Genomic DNA, 18,008 nt, shown 5'->3' with positions numbered 1-18,008 from the left:
GGCTCAGTCATCCTGACATCAGAGTCCTACATTGGATGGCAGCCCCTTGCACCCGTGCCTCGACTGGCGGGACCCCAGGTGCCCCGGCCTTGCCCTGCCAGGCCCTGTGCCTCTGCAGAGCGCCCAGCCGCGGCCGGCCGGCGGTGCAGGGGGTCGGGCGGAGGCGCCGGGTGCTCCGCGGTGCCGGCGGGGAGTGGGGAGATTGTGAATTCAGGCTCAGTCATCCTGACATCAGAGTCCTACATTGGATCCAGTTGCCACAGCAACGGCGGGTCAAAGGGCAGCGAGGGGAGCCGGATCCTGCCGTCAGAATTCCAATTGTGCCGGTTCAGAATAAACAGCCGCGCGGCGATGGATGGCCGGGCAGGGGGTGGGGGAGCCGGGGGGGCCGGGAGCGGCTGGGCTCAGTGTGGCGTTGTCAGCGAGATGTCACTAATTGTCTGCAGAAGCGGCAAACTCCACATTAACCCTTCCTGCGCCGCCGCTGCCTGTGCTTGGCAGCTGGCATGCCACCCCTGCCCTGCCGCGCCACGCCACGCCACGCCACGCCAGCTGTCCGCATCCCTCCGCCTCGCGGTCCCACCTCGCCAGGCTCCGGGCTTGGACGGCAGCACGAGGCCTCTTTGGGGGAGACCCCGGGCCTGGAGAAGGGGTACGCTGCAGGAGCAAGGGTCTGGGTGGCACCCCGTGGCTTCTCACAGGGCAGCTGCGAGCACGAGGGCAGGGCTGGGGGGCACAGGGGTGGACAGGAGCACCTGAATTGGCGGAGCAAAGGGAGAAGGGGTGCTGTTCAATGGCCAGTGCAGAAGGCTGGGGATCATGTGCTGGGCAGACCTCAGGAGCAGCCCCTGGGCTCACGCTGCCCCAGGCCAAGCAGTGACGGAGCAGATGGGCCCACGGCGACATCAGAGCCAGGCCCGGTCAGGCCTCCACACGCCCAGCCGCCCCGGTGTTGGGCTCAGCCCCGATGACACAGGCAGGCCAAGCACCCGTGTCAACCCAGCGCGGACGCTCCAGATTTAGATGGGTACGGCTGGGAGCAGAGCCCATCTCCTCGTCCCCCAACTTCCACCCCGGACCGGTTATGGAGGCGGGTGACAGGCCCCTCCGCCACGCGGGTTCTGACCCAGTTGGGCTGGCAATGACTAGACGGCCTGTGGGATCCCCAGCCAGCTGGGTAGGGGCTGATGTGGGTCAAGCGAAGCTCTCCTGACCCCCATCCCTAGCAAGGCCGTGCCCCCCGGGACACAACATGCCTCGCTGCATTTGTACAGCACCCGGCGCAGAGCTGCAGCAAACACGCCTCTGGGGAGGACTGCGGATGGCTGCAAGGAATGGGAGGCCAGGCTGCCTAACAGGCAGAGCACCAGGCTGGGACTTGGGCCCGCCACCCGCCCAAGGGGCGACATGGACCACCGAACTGCCCCGTGCCTCAGTTTTCCCCGCAGTAAAGCAGGAGCAATGCTCCCCACGCCCCTGCGGGATCTCGGGGTGGCGGTGCCCCTGCGGCACCGGCCTCCAGCCTGGCACGGCGGGCTCTGGTCCCTCGTGGCGCTCGCGGAGGAAGGCCAGCGCTGACATGGCAGCTGAAGGGGCTGTGGGGGCGGGGAGCAGGCCGGCGCGAGATCAGCAGAAAGCCTCCTGGCTCCACTAGCCCCGTCCGACGGCCTCGTTCGCCTTTTGTTCCTATTCATCACATTTCTCCCGGCTCTCTCGAGTGCCAGCCCAGGGGGGCCGACCTGGCGGGGGGCAGTGCCCAGGGGCAGGGAGGGGGCCTGGCCCAGCTGATCTCCTTGGAAAGGCGTGTCTTCTCTGCATGCTCCCTCCTCTGTCTCGCATGGGTTTGGGGTTTTCTTCCTCCCGCCCTGGGCTCTCCAGGCGGGTGGAGGGGAGTTATGTCCTGCCCAGGGTCCCAGCTCCAAGGGGGCTTGCTGATGAGCAAACAAGAGGGTCCCTCTGCACCGGCGGGTGCCCAAAGCCTCCCCTAGCGCCTGGCAGGGCATCTCCCCAGCCTTTCCAGATGCACCGGAGTGGCCCAAAGGAAAGGACCCAGGCACCATGAGGACTGGGGTCTCTCCTAGCAGCCAGGGCCGGGGATGTGGGGTGGGCTTGGGGGCACTCAGGCAGTGCCAGCCCTTTGGGGTTGCTCCAGGGGCCAACCGGGGCACCCCGCGCCCCCATGGCAGCTGGAGCACGGTGCCACCACCCCACCTTGCTGCCCTCTATCCAGGCCGGGCGGGGAATGGGGCCAAGCCCTGCCTACTCCAACAGGAAGGGCCCCCGCAGAGGAGTCTGGGCACAGGTTGGATTGAGGCTCAGGGAAGACGCAGAGGCAGGGGTGCCCGTCCCCTGCCGCGCTCCAGCCCACTCAGGGGCACACGGGCACCCGTGGGGCAACCTCCCTTCTGCCGGGCTCCAGTTTCACCATTTTCCTGGGCACGGCCCCACCCTGCCAGTACAGCCGTCAGGTCAGGCTCCCTTCCTCCCTCCCACCCAGGCGCCGCCTGGCTGAGCGAAGCACATCGAGCTCTTTTAATTGTGCTTAATAAATCAATCCCGCCAGCCCCGTAAATCAGCGGGGCTGCTCCCCTCTAAGCGCCCGCCAGGCTGAGAGCCCACGGCCAGACGTGGCTTGGGGCTGGAGGCGCTCAGCACAGGTACAGCCCCCCCACCCCCGGTGCCCCCCACTCCAGCTCCGTGTTGGCTCTGCTCCCCGCAAGCTGGCCAGGTACATCTATTATTCATGTAGTGGATGCGGCGCTGGCTGGGGGGGGCGGCAAAGGCAAGGGCAAGACACCTGGGGTCTATCCCTGGCGCTGCCCCGGACCCGGAAAGCCCCATGCCCACTCTGTTTCCCCTCCCATGCTCTGTCTTATCTCTGGTGGGGGAGAGCCACAAACTGCCCCATTGCAGGAGCCTGCTCCGGTCCCTGCCGACCTGCACCAGCTCAGAGCTGCAGTCATCAGAGAGGCAAAGGTGCAGTGTGGGGGGGACAGGACTGTCCTCGCAGGGCTGCTGGAGGGATAAAGGCAGCCCCCCGCCGGAAAGGGGCTGTGCTGCATCTGCACGGAGATCTTGCTGCAGCTTTTCCCTGCCCCACGGGCTCCGGGCGTGGGACCAGGGAGGCCCTAGCTGTCACAGGCTTCGGCACCTCTGGATAAGACATGTCACCGCTCGCCCATCGCTAGTCAGCAGTTAGTGGCGGTACGGGGCTCATGACACACAGCGGTGTGGTGCTGATCCTCTCCAACAGAGGGCAGCAGGACAGCCAAGCCCACGCCCAATGCACACCCACCCGCACGCACGCGTGATTTGGACCCGGTAGCAGTACCTCCCCTCTCCAAACAAGGCTCTGACAATAAAATCCCTGCTGCTTCTCTTCCCGGCAGCCACTCTGCAGAGTGAAATCTCTCTCCCCGCTGCCCCGCATGTTCACACCTCTCCTACACAAAGAGGCAAAGGAAGATAAAGGTGCCCCCAGCCCGATCGGGCACGCTTGGGGATAAATCACCAACCAGCCCGGCTTCACCCACCCCTGCAGCAAAATGCAGCGCGCAGCTGTGCATGCTCCAAGCACGCCACAGCGAGCTCATTAGGGACAAGGGTTAACAACCCCGCACCATCGCTGCCGGGCACTGCCACTGGCAAGGGCGTGGGGGCTGGGTACTGTGCAGCGTCCTGCTCTGACATTTCGGTGCTGGATCAGCCCGGACTCCAGAGATCAGGGCAGCACGTGGATCCCAAGGGGGTGGGGGCTGGCACGAATGAATGCAGTGGACCCTGCCGAACTCGACGCCCTTCCAAGAAAGCTACCACGCCACGTCCCGCGGTGGTCGCAGGGGTGTCACTGGCACACAGGACACGGCGTGGGGGGCACGCGGGGCTGGCAGGGAGGCGGGCCACCCCCTCCGGTGCCCGCGCAGGCGCGGCGTGGGGGGGGGAAAGCAGCTCCCGGTGAAAAACAAACACTGCAGGGCTTTCAGGGAGCAAGCTAACCTTGACATAGTTGCAGCAGTCACTAATAGCAGGCAATATGCCTGTTCTTGGGGGACTGTTGCAGTTGCTAAGATACTGGCAGCCGTGTGAATGGAAATGGGTCAGTAAACCTGTGGAGAGATAGTGTGACACTGTAACCACCGCAGCTGCTTGAGCCCGGATCTAAATCCCACCCTTTCAATATTTATCACTCCCCGCCTCCGAGAGCCTTCCTGTTAGCAATTTTCCACGCTGCCTCCCTGGTCCCCAGGCTGGGGAGAGGAGTGGGGAGAGCCACCACCATCCGGGCTGGGTTACTGGAAAAGCCAAACTGGGATTGCAGGGGGGAGAAATGCAGCACCCCCGCCACGCATGCACACACATGCACAGGCATGCACACATACGCACGTCCACACACACATACACTCGCAGATGCACACACGCGCATATGCACAAGGTCTCCCCCCCTCCCCAAGCAGGATGGAGCCAGTTCTTGAGGAGATTTAACAGGAAACAGGCTCTAATCCCTGGGTAGGAAAAAGGGTGAAGAGGTCAATTTGCTGCTGTCCCTGGCTTAGGCACTGTGGTAAAATTACCCGCGCGCTGGAGAAGCTGGTGAGAAGGTGCTCACTCACGCCCCCCGACCCCATGCCCCACGTCTGCACTGGGTTGGGCGCGGGAGAGGTGTTCCCGCTGGAGCGCGTTCAAATGGCCCTGGGCACGGAGTAGGATGCAATGGGCCAGGCCCGGCCCGGCCCGGGCGCGCAGCTGGCGTGGGGAACTCATGCTGCCCTGCTCCGTTCACATCCCATGCACACATGTGCACACATACACAGGCACGCACACTCCTGCTCGAGCGCTCACATCATACACTGAGAGGCACACAGAGGTATGTGCACACACAAAGGCAGGCACACAGGTACACACAGGGGCGCCCACCCCCATGCGAGCATGCACATAGATGCACAGGGGCACACATACACAGAAGTAGGTGCACACGCCTGTGCACAGATGCATGGTTTCTGATTGCACGTCCGTGCATCCTAAACGGGGAGGATCGCAGGGTGCACACACAAACCCAGCTGCAGACCCCGTGCGCAAAGGGGGCTGCCCACCAGCCTGGGAGGAGAGTATCGCCTTAAGGCCTCTGCAGTTTCCACAAGTGCCAGGGCTGGCAGGGAGGCTGAGCTCAGAACAAAGAGCCAGCACCTGCCTCCGGGCCTTGCCACGTGGCCACAAGACAGCCAGCACCGCCAAACCTGCTGCTGTGGGCGGCTGGGGCTGGGGAGCACCTCCAGGTGGGAACAGCCTGGGGAGGAGTAGGCGTGCATGCATCCTGCCATCCGATCCACGCACCGGGGTGGCAGGAAGACACGTCACCACGTCCGTGCATCAAACTCAGGCCGTGGCAAGGACTCGAACCCACACTCCTAGGCCGGGGGCACCCATGCCCTTCCGGCGCTCGAGCTCCACATCGCACAAGCCCGCCACGTGCCACAACACGCCACCGGAGCCCAGGCGGAGAGGCACCGGCAGGCAGAAGATCTCTCGGCTGGTTTCTTTCCTACGTGGGACTAGGAGAGTTTGAGTCAGCCTTTTGGTTACCCAGGGAATAGGCTCCCGCGCTGTGATTTATGGGCCTCAGCCCTGCATCCCGGGGGGGGAAGGGATGGGCGGTAGGTGTGCAACGGGCTGCAGGGAGAAGACAGATCGCTAATACTTCTTGCCTAATAGCTCTTGTGTTCCAGCCACTAAATACCGCACCCCCCCGCAGGTGGCTCGAGCAGAACGGTTGATATGGAGACAGAGGGAAGCACGGGCTGTCTGTGTAAGGTGACATTCGACAGATGCCAGGCTCAGACTTGCTGAATCCTGCAGCCCCGGCGGGCGGGAGAGCAAGGCGGGGGGGAAGGGGCTGGCTCGGCCTGCCCGAACCCCAGCCCCTCTGCCAGAAGCCCGCGGGCCGTGCCGGACCCGTGACCTTTCCCGTGGACAGCACCTGAGCTACCTTACCCATGACTGCAACGCGGCGCTGGGAAAATGGAGGTGGGGGGGGGCCGAGCAGGGACCCACGCACCCCGGTAGCGGCTGTGGCTGTTTGCTGGGCCAGGTGCTGCGTCCGGGCGCGGTTCTCGCCGCTCCCCGCGGGCCGCGTGGTCCCAGGCAAGGCAGCGGGAGGTTTGCCTGGACTCAGGATGGCCAGAGCTCAGGGCAGGGTTTGATGCCGGACCAAGCTCTGAGTGGGAGGGGGACAGTTGCAGCAGAGGAAGGACCCCGAAGCCCCCTGCCCGTGAGCCCTTAACCTAACTCAGCTCATCCACCAAGACCCAGGAGGGAGTCAGGCCATGGGGGCCAACACCTCTGCTCCAGGGAACTCCCCCCCAGCCGGTTCTGAGCACGGTGGGCACCCACCCAGGTTTGGGCTCCAGGGTAGGCTTGGGGCAGCTTGGCAGGGTGAGACCTGGACTTTGCCCCCAGGGGCTGACCGAAGGCCCACCTCCCCCCGCTCTCCTCTGGATGGGATCAAGCTTATGAGTGAGGATCCCTCTGCCCCGCCTGCTCCTCCTCCCCTCTGCAATTAGGCGCAGGAACGCGGCCCCTCGGATCAAAGGGCCGCAGCACGGATGGGCGAGCAGGGGCAGGAGAGATTCCCGTCACGCACAGATCCAGCAGGCACTGGCTTCACCCCTGCGGGCCGGGCGCCCTGATGCCGGGGGCAGGGCTCTGGTGTTAGCCCCGTATGCCTTGCCCTCCCCCCATCTCCCTTCCCCAGAACCACTCGGCCTCCTGCCCTGAGCCGTGGCCTAGCCTGCATCTGCCCCTTGCCCTCTCGCAGCACCCCGCGCCTGGCTAGGTGCACAGTGCCAAGGGGGGGGAAAGCCTGGCTGGAGGTTGAGAGCTGCCCCCTGCTCCCAGTCTCTGCCGCTGGGTTGCTGTGTGACCCTGGGCATGTCCCTCACTCTCAGAAACCGAGCCAGGGACAGAAGGTGCTGTCTATGGGAGACAGAGGTGGGAAGGGGCAGCAGGGAGGTAGCCTCCGACACATGCTCCCCTATCCAGCTCAGTGCCAGGACATCCCACCCTTTCTTAACCCCGGGGACGTGCTACAGGCGCTCTCATCCGCTGCGCTCCGAACTCCGCTTCCAGATTTTCCACGTGACCTTCCTGCTACCTGGCTCTGGCGCGGCAGGATGCCCCATCCTGCTCTTTGCTCTCCTCTCCTCCCACCCCGGTCCCCGGGGAGCCGAGTGAGCATCTGCAGCCGGGCGCTCAATCCAAGGGGGAGCTGCCGAGGAGCTGGCCAGGCCGGCGGGAGGGGAGGCCAAGGGGTCACACTGCACCTGGATGCATTGGCTCCAGAAACGGTTCGGGTTGTGTTTCAAAAAAAAAAAATCAAATGAAATAAAAGAACCCATCCCAGGGCCGGGGAGAGCAGCCATGCCATGGCTACCCCATCACCCTTCGGCACCTGTCCATCCACGCCCCACCCTGCGCAGCCACCACGGAAGGGACAAGCAGCAGAAAGGCAGGGGCAGCCCCAGCCAAAAGGGTCTGCAAGCAAGCTGTGGCAGAGGAGGCACCAGGGAGCAGGCTTGGCATGGGCACGCGGGCCCACGGCTTTGATGTCAATGTAGCCGCAAGGTCCCACCCAAAGCCCGTCCCCGCCCAGCAGGGATGCCCCCGCCCCAGGCCTGGCGAGAGCTCCTGGCCCCAGCAAGCACATGCCCGGATGGGGAAAGAAAGGAGCCCTGCCTGCCTTGCACCCCCCCCCCCGCCCCAAGCCAGGACCCTGCTGCTCACTCTGCTTTCATTAACGATTATTGGACATGGCCTCCTCCCCCGCCCGCCGGCTCCGGCTCCTGCTCGCTCGGCGCTCTCTCCCGCGCTCTGGTATTTGGTGTGTTCTCCAGCTGCAGGAAATTCCTAATGCTCTCCATCACGCCGTTCCTGCTCACAGGCCCCGGCCCTGCCAAGTCTCCCCTAAAGGAGACACATGTGCTGGGCACTCCCCACCTCTGGCCCCCCAGCCTCGTTGCTCCTCCACCCTCCCAAGCCCCGCTTTTCCCCAGGGAGAGCGGCCGGTGGCCGCGGCACGGGGTCCCCAGCCCCGGACGCTCCCCGGCCTGCCTTTCCCCATGTCTCGGTCGGCGCGATCGCTCCTGATCTTATTTTAATTCGTCTCAGACGGTGTCGGAGTGTTATTTTAAGGCAGAGGATATGCACAGACATTGTGTTTTCTGCTTTTTTCCTGGCCCGGAGCCAGTCTCTCTGGGCTGTCAGCTACCCACTGTGTTGCAGTCACGTGTGGAAAGAGGCAGCCGGCGCCAGCTTCAGAACTCCTGGTAGCGGCAGGAGAAGCGAGTGTGCACTTTCTTCCCTCTGTATGTGTCTGTATTATTAATAGCATCTCTCTCTGTGAGTTATCCATAATGTATCTTAATACCTGTCCGTCTGGAGATGATGTATAACGGTGTGTGCACACAATGCCTGCCTGAGCCGGGACCCACAACCTCCGTGCACAGCGCGGGAGAGGCAGAGGAGGGGGGACGGCCAGCCCGGCACACACGATACCTGGGCATCCATCCCCAGGGCAGTGCCGGAGAGGGCCAGATGCAGGGCACCCAGCGGGCATCAATGGCTCGGGCTGAAGGGGACGTGCGTGACGGTGCCCAGCCCACCCATGCCTCCACAGCTCCTGGCAAGCCTCTCTGCGTCTCGCCCAACACCAGCATACACACACACCACTGTAAAGCCATATATACCTCCACTTCTGTGATGCATAGGGCTTGACACAGGGCTGGGGAGAGCCGCCGCATGCTTGGCACAGGGGACAGGTGCCCGGTGAAGTTACGCCACCCGCCAGGGAGCAAAGGAGGGGAAAGGCACGGTGCAAAGGAGCAAACCGCAGCCCAAGAAAGGGAACGGTTTGCCCACCATCGCATGGGACGCCTGGGCTGGAGGCGAGCCTGGATCCCCGGTGCCCGGGGCTCGTGCTTCGAAGGCGAAAGCAGATGCAGCCCCGAAGCCGAGGCAGCTCCTTTATCAGCCTCTGCCGAGCTGGTGAAGGCCAGGCTGAGCGAGCCGGCTGCGATAGGCAGGGAACGGGGCCTGCGTCGTTGCGCGCGCCAGGACGGCCTGACAGCTAGGATATATGCACACAGGCACCGTGCGGCAGCCTGGCCCCCCCACTACCCTGAACGTCTCCGCTCTGCTCTTGCCTCCGGTGCAACGCGTGTCTCTGCTTCGAAAGCAGCCAGCCCCCTCCCCCTGCTGCCGAGCGTACAGATGGGGAGACGGACCCCGAGGAGCTGCCCGGACCCTCTGCAGAGCGCTGGGGAGCAGGGAGCTCTGCTCATGCTCTCTGGCCTTGCTGCACTGCTCATGCCAGGCCCCTGGGGGCCATGATGCAGCTGGGCCCTGGGCAGCTTGCAACTGCAGCCAAACACCCCGCGTGCAGGGGCAGGTCCCATCTGCCCTGCTCCCATGGCTGCCTGGGTGTGCAGAACATGCCCCTCACGTACCCTGGGTGATCACAGCGCTGCCATTAGCTGCACGCAATGCTCCGGGCTCTCCTTGCTCTGGACTTGTACAGCACCAGGCTGCGGAGGTGCACAACAGAGGCTCCTTGGTGACACCATGAAGCACGTGTGCCCCTGGCCGGTTATGCGGGACAGGGCTGGTTGTGCATCTCACCAGCCCCCCCGGCCACGTGCTCTCCCCACCTGTTGTCTCCTGTCACGGGGCAGCTGGGTTTTGGAATAGGGGCAGGACCCGACAGAGCCTCACCCATGGGGGCTGGATGCACCGGAGACCCGCTAGTCCCCGGCACCACAGACACGTCCATGCACGTCCTGCCCATACAAGATGCAGGTCCGGGGGCTTGGCGAGGCCCTTCTCCCCCCGCCCCCACCACCAACCCCATGGGTTGACCGCAGCGGCATCGTCTGGGACCCCGAGAGGAGCCGACGGGCTGGCGGGACCGTGGCGCGCTGAATTTCTGGAAGGCGTGAGCGCCGCAGCCCTCGGCCCAGCCACCGCCCGGCTCACACGGGTCCGGAGCTGGGCTGGCGCTGGAACCTGACACTCACATCCCCCCGCAGGAAGCCAGCAGCTGAGATCTCCCCAGGAGCGGCCTCGGCCCCAGCTGCCGGCCGCTCTCCCGACTGCTTCCAGAACCGGGGGCCGGAGCGGCCTGCACAAAAGCTCTGCCGCGGCGGGGCCGTCCCGGGGAGCTGCCACGCTGCGGCTGCAGCCCGCGCCTGCCTCTCGGCTCCTGCGTGCGAAGCCAGTTTCCCTGGGGGAACGGGAGCTGGAATCCAGGGAGCGCAATGAACAGGAGCGCGAGGCTTCGCGTTTCTGGATTCTGGTTCCCGGTTTCTGCTCCCGGCTGTTTCCATGGAAACTGGCATCGGACCTGGGAAAATAAGGTTAGGGTTTTCAAAGGCAGGCTTCTCTTCTCACTCCCTCGGCCCTGGTTCCAGTGCTCCCGCCTCCTCCCCCCTTCCCGGCGAGAGGCGGGGTAGGGAAATGCTGCCAGCGCAAGGACACAATCTCCCTTGTAGATCCCAGCTGCCTGCTGAGAGGTGGCAGAGAGGCTCTGCAGAGCCACGGCCACGGGCGCCGCCGCCGACCCACGGCTCCCTCGCGCAGCCGTGTGGCAGTGCCCCTCAGCAGGACGCGATGTAGGTGGAGGCCCAGCAGGAGGGGCGCCGCGGCCCGGCTCTGCCACCCCTGCGGCGAGCACCCACTGACGCCTCTGCTCTGCCAGCCGGAGCAGGACCCAGGCGCCTCCCCTGCCCCAGCCGCCGCGGAGAATCGCCTGCAACTTGAAGAGAACTTTGCAAAGCAAAACCCATGAGCATGCAGTCCTTTGCGCGCCCACGCGACTCGATCCAAAGGGCAGGGGCAGCCCCGGGCGCCGCGCCCTCGTCTCCCAGCTCAGCGGGGCCCGCTCCCTGCCGCACATGCCGCGCGCACATGCTACGGGATGGGCCCGGCCTGGAGACTGGGGACTCCTCGACTCCATCGCCTGCCAGGCCTACAACCAGCCGCCGCCTCGTGCAAGCAGGTCACCTCTTCGCTGCCTGCCTCAGTTTCCCCACAGGTTCACTCCGGGTCAGAAAAGAACAGAGACCTGGCCAGAGGGGAGGGAGGGGAGCTGGGAGGATGCCGAACGCGCGCTTGCTGGAAAGAGCTTGCAGAGCCTTGAATGAAAAGCGGCACGGGAAGTTCTCATTATTCTTGCTGCAAGGACACGCAGACATATGCACACGTATGTGCATACCCACACGCACTCACATGTGCAGGCACAAATGCACACACGCACATGCTGTCACCCAAAAACACACGACTGCGTGGCAGCGACGGCTCCTCTGGTCAGAGCCAGCAGTGTGGGTGGGGAGGTCTCTGTTTTGGGGCTCTACAGGGATCCCAAGGAAACCCAAACTCCGCCACACAGAAATGCTGACCCCCACAACCCCCAGCCGCTGCCTGGTCCACCAGCACGGCCCTGCTCTACTTCTATAGTGCTGGGCTGGCAATGTATATATCCCCCCTGCCACGCCGGCAGCTCTGGGATCCTCTGTTCAGCATGGGTCACTTGGGGGAACGTTTTTTTCTAGTGTTATTAATAACCTGCAATTAAACCCCAGCTATTTTGCAGCAGGGGGAGTCCGGAGGCTGGAGCAGGGCCCCTCCACCAAACCTCCCCTTGGCCCTTGGCTCTCGCCTGCGTGCCCTGTGGCTCCTGCCTGGAGCACAAAGCGGGGTGGGGGTGGCGCTGCTGACATGTAATCCAGGCGGCCGCAGGCTCACTCAGCCCTGATGCAGCCCACGGTTCAGGCTGTGGAGTGGCGAAGCCCTGACTCCGGTGCCAGGGGCTAGTTTCCATCCACGGAGGATTGCAGGTAGCTGTGTCTGGCCCCAGCCACACCTTGGCACAGCTGGAAGCAGGGCTGTGACCACACCTCCTCTGCTTGCAAACCCATCCAGCGTGGGCAGCAGCACACGAGGCTGCGCCTACCCAACCTGCTGATTCAGCTCCGCCAGCGCTAGCCCTGGGACATGCGAGGAGCGGCTCGGAGGAGAGCTAGAAGGCAGCAGCGAAGCACCCTGGGTCCTGTCTACACTATGGCTGGGAATGGCAGCACAGCTCACTGGGTACTGAGCAGACCCCTTCCCTCTGATGCTGGCTCAGAGTGGTCCAGGTGGGGATCAGACAAATGCCGACTCACAAGTGGGTGGGAAGCGAGTGCCTAATTCCCTTTGCTTGCCATGAAAATCCCAATGCCAGTTACAGCACAGACCCTCAGCCCTGATGGTAGCCAATGCCAACTCCCACCATGGTGGGCCCCAGCCCCAGGCACCCAGCGGAGGTCTCTCTCTGGTTAAGACAGGATCATACAGCACTTAAACTTCCCTCCTGTGGTTACTGCTACTCTGATGGCGCACGGGAGGCCTGGGTGCCTTAACACCGAGATAGGAAATAATGCAGGGCAAATTAGGCTGCGCGGAAGGGCTGGCTGCGGCCGCCCGATAGCAGGGAAACCTGTCTCCAGAGGAGGAAAGTGGGGAAGGAGAGTCGCTCACAGCTGTGCCCTGGGCTGCTGTCTGTGGGTCTCTCTCATCTATTCCTATCGCTGGCTTTCTGCACCTTCCTTCCTGTACAGCCCCTGGCGCAGCAGGGCTGGGCCCTGCTCGGGGATTCCCAAGTGCACCAGCCTCTCAGGCTTGAACTGCGCTTGCTCGCGGGTGGTATAGCCAGGCCGGACTGGCCCGGGACCATTCAGCGGTGCACGGCTCACACCGATGCTCTAGCGGGTCCGTCTCACTTCAAAGGCACAGGGGAGGCTGGAGAAAGGCCTAGTGGGCCTGGCTGGGAAGGTCGAGTGTGCGGGGGAGGAGGGGAATGTGCAGGGCCCTTCCTCAGGAGGACTCGTCAGGGGGGGAACGCAGCCCCATGCTTCAGGTCCCAAGCTGGCCTGGGGTCAGGAAGGCATTCTCCCTGCAGTCCCCTCTCCAGGGGCTCGCGGCCGGCGGGGTGCATCACGACCGCCCCTCAAGGCCAGCTCGAGGCCACTGCTGGGTGCTGGGCATGGACCTGGACAGGTGGCTGCCCTGGGCCAGAGGGGCAAAACCTGGACAAACCTATTTTCCAGGTGCAAACAGGTCTGTGCCACATTATCTGCGCTGCACACCGGAGCTTCACCTCTGCCCCAAGAAGCCCGCGGCCTGCAGAACCGAGCGGTATTTCACAGCCCCAATACCTGTGCCCTGAAACGCCATCCTGCAGCTGAGAGGAAGCGCCAGTGATGCCACGGGGGCAGCCTGCTTGGGGGCTGATAACTCTGCTCTTTCCAGGGGCCTGGCTAGATTCACCTCAGCCTGGCTGAGAAGCAGGAGAGGAGGGGGCAGAGCCCCTTGGACCCTCCGGCCCACGATAACTCAGGCTGGGCCCAAGGCCAGACCCATACCTGAGCTCCCCCACAGCTCACGGCGTGGGGGTCTCGGAGCAGCAGGGCACAGATCAGACCCGCGAGCAGAGGAGGGACCTGCTGCTCTGAGCGTTGTCAATCGAGGGGGTCCCAGCACTGCTGACAGTGGGGACGTGGAGCATGGGCATCCAGGTACGCCGGCGCAGGGATCACTGCCCAGCCTCTCTGCAGCCCTGGGGCCTGCCTCTGCCCCGAGCACAGACTACCCTCACCCTGCTACACCAGGAGCAGTGCCAGGCACCCAAGGAGCTGAATCCCTTGTGCACTGCCCTCCCAGAGGTGAAAGGCCCATGCTTTGAAGCTGCCATGCATCCCCTCTCATCCAGGTCCTAACAGCAGAGATTTGCATGAGATGAGCTCTGTGCTGTCTAGTGCAAGTCCCACGGCAGCCCCCCAACCCCTTTGCCCACCCCGAAGCCTGGGGCTGGGGGTAGTGCATAACCCATCCCCCTCCACTCGGTCCTGCTGCCTCTCTGCTCCCTGAAGGCAGCTGAGCAAGGGGCGCAGACCCCGGGGATGGGGCACAGCCCTGCTCACACCAGGCCGTGGTTTGGACCCCCCTGGCCGCCGGCATACAGGTGTTGGCTGCGCCGGCGGGGCTGCAAAGGCAGGGACAAGCTCTTTATCTCCGCTCCGCCTGAGCTGATGGATAGTGGATCCCTTCCCAGTGCGGATGGGAAAATCCCACCCACCAGCACTGCAGCTGCTGCCGTTCAGCTGGTCCTCCCAAAGCCATCCCACAATGCATCGCGGCACCTTTGGAAGTTACCCAAAAGCCTCCACTCCCAGCACGGGGCCGGGCGGGCGGGTGTCCCACAATGCACCGAGACCCACCGGGTCATGAGCACTGACCCAAGGCAAGGCCGGGTGGGGAAGTGAGCACGGCGTGCCAGCCGCGGCCTGGCCTTGCCTCCGCGCGCTCGCTCGCTCGCTCGCTTCCTGGAGATGCGCCCTGTGGAAACAAAGATCCTGTTCTCATGGCAATGTCCTCTAGAGATAAAGAAGAGGCGAGGAGCACGCACTGCAGATTAAATGGAGCCGTGCAGAGCTGTGGGGAGGGGCTGGATCCCCCCGGGGGGGTGCACTCGCTCCCCCTGCAAAGCTCTCCGGCAGCCAAGCTGGAATTCAAGCCCCCGAACACCACGCGGATCCCCCCCCCCTCCTGGCGCTGGCGACGCAGCCCAGGTTGGCTCGCACAGTCTGGGAGCAGGACGGGGCGGGACGAGCTTCCTGGCATGCAGAAATGCAAGTCTGCACGGTCCCTGGTTTTCCCCCTGCAAGCAGCTGCTGTTCTCGGTCGCCAGCAGCTCTGTGTTTGCAAGGGGGGGAAAGAGGCATTTGCCCAAAATATGTTGGCTGCTGGAAAGGAGAGAGCTTGGCTGTTAGCGGGTTGAGAAGCCCAACTGCACAAAAAAGGGATCTTCCTCTCCAGTCCTTACGCCCGCAGAGACATGGGTTTTGGGGCAGGAGTGCCTCCAGGGAGCCCGGGCCCCGAGCCTGGAGTTTGCACCCGAGCTGGAACATGCACACGGGGTTAACAGCATCGCAGTCACATGACTTGAGAAGCCAATGGGAAGCTGCTGAGTCAGGGATGTTTCAGGCCCTGCCACCAATTTGCTACCCCGGGCAAGTCACGTCACCTGCCCCAAGTCCATAAGTAAAGCCACTGCCGCCTGCCTTTTCTCTAGAGCGGATCAGCCACAGACCTCAAGTCACATTACAGGAGGTGGGAGCCACCATGTCCATTTTACAGAAGGGGAGACCGAGGCACAGCGAGCACAGGGCCACCAGACCACGCAGCCTACAGACCCGGCTGACAGCAGTGCCATGGACCTGCTGGATCACAACCTGCAATCTCTGCCCCTGCCCAGTTTCCCCCTGAAAAGTGCCCTCTCTCCCAGGGCACAAGGACTAGCAGCGCAGGGCCCGATTCAGGCGGTTCCTTTTACCGCTGAAAGGATTCTGGTGTCTTTCCCATGCGAGGCCCCTTCCCCCTGGGCACACAGCTTAGCACCATTGCCCCGCCACAGCTGGGGAAACTGAGGCACGGCGCTGCTCTTCACAGGGCCCAAATACCCATGTGGGGGCTTAGCATCCTGGGAAGCCGAGCCTCCTCCATCAGCAGCCTGCAACAGAGCTAGGAATAGCCTCCTTATCACCTGCCTTCTAGCCCGGCAGGCTGGGCTCGCCGGTGTGCCCTGGAGGAGGGCCCTGCTCTTCTCCCTCTCGCTCCTCTCCCGGCAGCTGGATCCAGACATGCTGCACGGACCAGGCCTCCCCTCATCCGCTGCCCCTTATCAGGCCCAGCCGCCTTGCCAAGAGCCGGAGGCAGGCTGGAAGGGCAGTGCAAAGAGCCCCACTTGGCCCCCGGTGCTGGCAGCTCCTCCCTCCCCCAGCTGCATGGGGAAGATGTGTCCACTGACCCTTCCTCCACGCCTGGGCCCACTGGAGGAGGCACTCGGTCACACCCAGCCCCAGGCAAGGCAGGACCCCCAGGTCCCCAGCTCCCAGCAGAGCCTCCCGGGGAGACTACAAAGGGGGTGGCCTGGCTCAGACGGGCTCGTGTGGCCACCAACAAGCAACACGGGCATTCCCAGGCTGCTCCGATTCATGCGCCAGGCCCTGCTCACGGTCCCCGTTCCTCTTGGTTTCCTGTCCCTCCATGGCACAGGCTTAATGATGCCAGCAGGTCCTGCTGGACCCCGCAGCCCCTGGGGAGCGACTGCCCGATCTGGGGGTGCAGGAGGAGCCCGTGATCCCCTTGGAGATGCCTCTAGACCTCTGCCCCCAGGACTCTCAGCAGACCCCCTTCCCTCTACTGCACCACAGAGCCCAGGGCCCTTCCAGCCTGAGCACGCCCGGAATCGGACCATCGCTTCCCCCAGCCCAGGGCGCCAAGTCCACAGCACCGGTGGACACGTGCGCGGGACAGGAGCCCAGGGGAACTGAAGGCAAGGGGTGGGCATCCCCTCCGCCTCTGCCCCAGCCCCCTTGGCATCCCGGGACCCCCGGCCGGCCTCCCCACGTGGGTTCAGCTGCCACCGCCGGCTGCAGGATGCTCGGTAGGAGACTCACCCGGCGCTAATTAATTAAAACAAACAGCAAATTAAACACAGCAAAATGAAAATAGCTCCGGAAATTAATTTCCAGCCAGCCCCACCTGGAAAGGCTGGATATTTAAAGAATGAGTGGAGCCCGCCGAGACCACGCCGTGCAGGCAGCTCCTGGAAGGCACCGACCCTCCCTGCCCTGTCCTCCCACCCCGCCCCAGCCGTCGACTCCCCAGGGGACCCCAAGATGCGGGGAGCTCAGCGAGGGGAGCCCCTTCCAGTCAGCTGCCTGGGCCCCCACCCTGGGGTGCTGCTGCCATGGTGGGTGCACAGCTGATGCAGTGCCGGGGCTGGGCCTACATGCCAGGGCTCCTGGAAGAAAATCCCTCCTAGCAGAGATCCTGCCAAGCTGCACTGGAAATAACAAAAGGAAACTGAAAGGAAAAGGCCCAGGCAGGTACCGGGAGCCCAGGTTTTAGGGCCATTTCTCCTGGTCGGGCAAGGGGGATTCCTGCGGACTACCCGGCACAAGGGGGTGCAGCCTCCCCAGGGTCCGGGGTCACCTCCAGCTCTAGCCCACCGAGGCGGGTGGCTGGAGGTCACGGCAGGGTTTTGCCCTCCTGTTTTCGGGATTCCCCTGGAAGAGACTCCTGCCCGTCTCCGGCCTGGCAGAGCTGAGTCAGTGGCCGTGGGGAGGCCCACGGCAGGAAGGAGCTGGCCCCAGCACCACCAGCGCTTCTCCTTTCTGTGCGTGCGAACGGACCCAGGAGATCTCCGGGGGCCGGAGAGGGAGGCATGACCACAGCACAGAAAGCAATGCGGGCACCACGCCACCGCCCGGGGGGGATGCCCATGCCTCCAGCCTTGCTAGGGCATACAAGGCATGATCTTCTTTGGGCTTGGCACGCAGGACGCTTGCACCAGGCCTTCGCTGGGATGGGACTGGGCAGCACCTAGAGAGACCCCAAGTTTGCCTGCTGCATGGGAGCCCCAGGGCTGCACCCTGCTCCACAGGCCTGGCCCCGTGGCTTGCTGGGGCCCTTCTCGCCGGGACCCCAGGAGCCAGCTGACATTGAGCAGCCCCCCGTCCCCCTGCCGTGGATCTCCCCCCGGCCCCAGCTTGGTGCTGGAAGTCAAGCTGACCTTGGCTCTCTGCCCGGCAAGCTTCCCCCCGCGCTTGACATGGCCCTGGCAGGGGTGGGGGCGGGATGGCAGAGCGCAGCTCGGGGGGTTTTGCAGACCATGCTGAGACTCCCCCACTCCCCAGCGCTGGCGGGGTCTTCCCCGGCGCCCGCCCTCGCCCTGCTCCATCCGCCCCCGGGGCCGCCGGCCTCTCTCCTCCGCCTTGCAGACGGCTGCTTCTCCTCACTCCCGTTGACCTAAATCTCCGCCTGATCCAGCCCCACCGCAAGATCTTCCCCGCACGGCTTGAGGCGCGAGGGACAGATGGGCAGGGGGCATGCCCCCTTCCCCAGGAAACCGGGGAGAC

At 64.2% G+C, this 18,008-nt stretch overlaps 1 protein-coding gene across 1 annotated transcript in view; it reads right to left on the bottom strand.

Annotated features, from left to right (window-relative positions):
- The window catches only part of AHDC1 (AT-hook DNA binding motif containing 1), a 39,938-nt gene that overhangs the window by 21,257 nt on the left and 673 nt on the right, over positions 1-18,008 (bottom strand). The gene's annotated exons all lie outside the window — the stretch shown is intronic.

Source organism: Crocodylus porosus, unplaced genomic scaffold, assembly GCF_001723895.1.
Source record: "Crocodylus porosus isolate Cpor-Errol unplaced genomic scaffold, CroPor_comp1, whole genome shotgun sequence".
Classification (NCBI taxonomy): domain Eukaryota; kingdom Metazoa; phylum Chordata; order Crocodylia; family Crocodylidae; genus Crocodylus; species Crocodylus porosus.
The sequence above is the reverse complement of the archived record's forward strand: the minus strand, read 5'-3'. Positions and strand labels throughout refer to the sequence as shown.